This window comes from Carassius auratus, chromosome 1 (genome assembly GCF_003368295.1).
Source record: "Carassius auratus strain Wakin chromosome 1, ASM336829v1, whole genome shotgun sequence".
In the NCBI taxonomy this organism is placed as follows: domain Eukaryota; kingdom Metazoa; phylum Chordata; class Actinopteri; order Cypriniformes; family Cyprinidae; genus Carassius; species Carassius auratus.
Window position 1 is genome coordinate 20,983,284 of NC_039243.1, and position 3,928 is coordinate 20,987,211.

Sequence of the window (3,928 nt, forward strand, 5' to 3'; positions counted from 1 at the left end):
TCATCAATTAGCTCATAATGCTTTTCAGAAGCACCATAATTGTTTTGATTAACATATACTGTACATGTTTTTCAAAATGTGTATCATGCAGCTGAATGTGCAAAAAACAAAACAAAAGATGGGTGTTTACATTTTAAATTAATGTTGATGTACATCAGCTCTCAGAGATTTAATTCACAGCAGCAGCTTGGAGTTTCCATCAATGCAGCTGCAACTCTAACTGCTGTGGCAGCTACTTCAGGTGTGCTTTATCTTCTCTGTCTTCCCAAGAGCTGCCAGGTAATACTGATTGGCACTGTGAGGTAGTTTGACTTTGCTTTGTCGACACACAACGGTTGAATCTCCTACACAGCATGTCTAATGAAGAGACTGCATGTGCCACATACCATCAATCAACAGTTGTTAGCTAGTCAAGAAGATGATGAAATGATTAGCAAGCCTTGTGGAATAGCTACTTCAGGCTTCACACACATAGCAACCGCAGAGTTAACTAGCAGGCTGAAGCTATCATGGTTACTTTAATTGTCACAGCCCTGTTGGGTCAACCACTTTCTCTCTGAGGAAACTGATGCCACTGCATCAGTGAAAAGTCCCACATTTGTTAATTAATTAATTCATTAATTCATTCATGAATTCATCCATTCATTTTGTGTGTGTGTGTTGAGGTGCTTTGATAAAGAAACCTTGTAAATATGTTGGATATTGCTTTCCTCTAAGTCAAAACACTCACAAACCAATATAGACCTGGCAGTGAAGCAAAGCACATACTGTAGCATGAACTGTTGTGTCACCTTCAAAATAACAGCTAGGAGAATGCTAATGAAACACTTCACTTATTAATGGTAGAAAAGCACAGCTTTTAATATCCATCCTCTCCCTTTTAGTTGAAATTAGCTAGCAGACTCAGTTGTACATATTATTGTTATTATTGTTATTATTATTATTATTATTATTATTATTATTATTATTATTATTATTATTATTATTTTTTTTTTTAATCTGTCAAAGACAAGTCAATAGATCAATAGAACAGTTTTGGAGCCCAAAGATATCTGCAAGTACATCACTGCAAACAATCAGTTTGTTCCTCGCTATGGCTGACACGACTTTCCCACTTGACTGAAAATATAAAGTTTGTCTAAAGCTGCCATGTCACCACATAAACAAATGTTTGAACGTTATATGGCTTTTGTGTACAGGCTGCTGCAATATTGATGGCGCAGGGATGAAAAACAAAATGAAATTTTCATTAAGTAATAAATCATATGTCCTGGTAAACATAAGGCAGGCATCAGCAGGTGTGAAAAATCTGCCGAGACCTGAAGTCAGAGAGCTATATGACTAATGACGTACACAGTAGTGATAACTACAGCATATAAATGTTACTGAAAGTAAAGAATACCTGGATAACACAGGAGTCCTGTATCCAATCAATCAAAGACTCAGTCCAACTTTCAAAAGCCTTTTTATACATTTTGCTGTAGGCACAAGAAGATAACTTGTATTAATATTTCTCCATGCTCTGTGATCACAGCATACACACACATACACACACACACAGAGAGAAGGAGAGAGATAGAGAGAGAGAGAAACGTTAACTGCCATTTTCCGTATTTGGTCATTAAAAAATATTTTGTATTCCCAAAAAATCTTCTTAAGAATTTTATTATCTTTATTCTTAAGATTATTCTTAAAGCCGGGTTCAGAATACAGGAGTTTTAAAATCCTAACCGATTATGAAATCTGGTTCCAGCACACACATAAAAAGAATCTTCGCAGATTTTCTTCCCTCAAATTAAACACACACACAACAAGATCTGAAAATCTTGGCGCATCACACACAAGGTTTTATTAAGGTTATCATGCCGGGGGGAACGCCTCATGTGATCTCATGCAGCAGATCATCATTAAAGTTTCAGCAGTTCAAAAAAGCTTATCTAGCATGTAAGCATCTTTCTAAATGTTCTGTCCTTACATTTGTGGTATGCTTTGGAAACATTATGCAGAAGATTATTGCAACACTCACACAAGCAGTTTTTCCATCTCCTCTATCTAATGGACCTGTACAGTACAGCTCTTGTTTTGCTGACATACAGTAATTATATCTGTCATCATCCTGATTTGAAATCATGGTGTTTAACCCTCTCGAGTCCATTAACGCATATATGCGTTTTGAGTCATTTTCTCCGGATAACCCCGAAAAGAACTTAAATTACACTCTCAGTTTTAATCGTACAGATAAGAGCAATACATCAATCGAATCTGTAAAGGGTCTACTTTTTTTTGGATACAGACATAATAACAAAACACCTTTGTGCACTTATAAAATAAAGATAACAAACAAGGTATGCTGTCTGCAGTCTTTGTCTCCGCTGATCGTCATGTACAAACACGTCATTAAAATGAACTGTAACTCCGTGAATACTCAACGAAGAGATATGAGAGAGATATCTATAGAAAGCCTGAAATGTCTACTTTTAAACTAAACAGGTGCTGCCGAAAACAAATATTCTGAGATAAAGTAATCCATATGAAAACAACGCGATGTCTATTTTTCATATCTCCGCTCATTATATCTAATGTGACCACGCCCCGCGCTTAACGCGCTATTCAGATTCAAACTGAAGCGCGCGGCTTGAATACGCCCACACAGAAGAAAAAGCAGCCTGTTCTTCGAGTTTTTATTTTATTTTACTGTTTGCTTCGCGATGAGAGGAATAAGACATAAATCACTCCAAACAGATGTGATGTGGTTGAGGATTTGAGAAATGGATTTCCTCAGAAAAAAGAATGAAGCACTTTATTCAGCAGAGATCATAAACATGAGTAAGTCTCTTTTTATTTATTTGTACTAGTTTTCACATAACGTGTAAACATTTTACTAGTTAGACTTTTTACAAATACTTTTTCCAAACTATAATTCCTGACTAAATGTATAATCAAGTGAAACATTATGAAGTTTCAATAACAGTATACAATAGGCTACTATACCATTCAAAAGCTTGATGTAAATAATATAAATGTGTCAAATAGAGATAACTCTAACAAATGTAAAAACAATGCAGTTCTTTCAATTTATTCCCCCTAAAAAAACCTGAAAAATATTCACAGCTCTTTTCAACATTAATAATAATAATAATGATGATGATGATGATAATAAATGTTTTTTTTTTTTTTTTTTGGTAGAAAATAAGATTGTTAAAAGGATTTCTGAAGGATTGTGTGACTGGAGTAAGGATGCCTAAAAATTTGTTTGAAAGTCAGCTTTGAACTGAAAAAAGCACAAATATCAGGGCATGACAAAACTTCTCCAGGCCCCAAAAATACCCTTAGACTCCAGAGGGTTAATATGATCAGGCAGCCCCAATTTGTGTGCGAGCAGATAGATATAAATAAAATAAGAATATTCTATCAAACTACAAGCAACAACACAAATAAATTCAATAGAGTGAAGATGCAAATAAAATAAACAGTGATTTTCAGTTTCTTGTTTAGGTTGGTCTAGCATTAGATTTTAGGTACAGGTAAATTAGGTAAATTGAATAAAGTAATCAAATGTAAAACAACATTGCATATTCAATTAAATATTATTCTTTATTAAAGTTACAGAAGCTTTTCAGTCAAGAGCAGTGAGTGATTTCTTTGTTGTTGTCTTTCGATTAATACAGAGACTACCACTTTAAGAGAATGTACTGATCCAGTGCACTGAAACAGTCGGTCTACGTTCAGTTGGCCATGTCTGCGTTAGGATACTTACACAGACGGGCATTTTGACATAATTTGTGTGTGGATTTGTCCATTTAAACACAATACTTTAGAGAGAGCTTTATATTTGCGCACATTCTGAGGCATGGGTTTGCCCTGTGTGCGTGCGCTATCACCACCCGGGTGATGATTTAATAAATGACTGCTCATATTCCAGCATAAG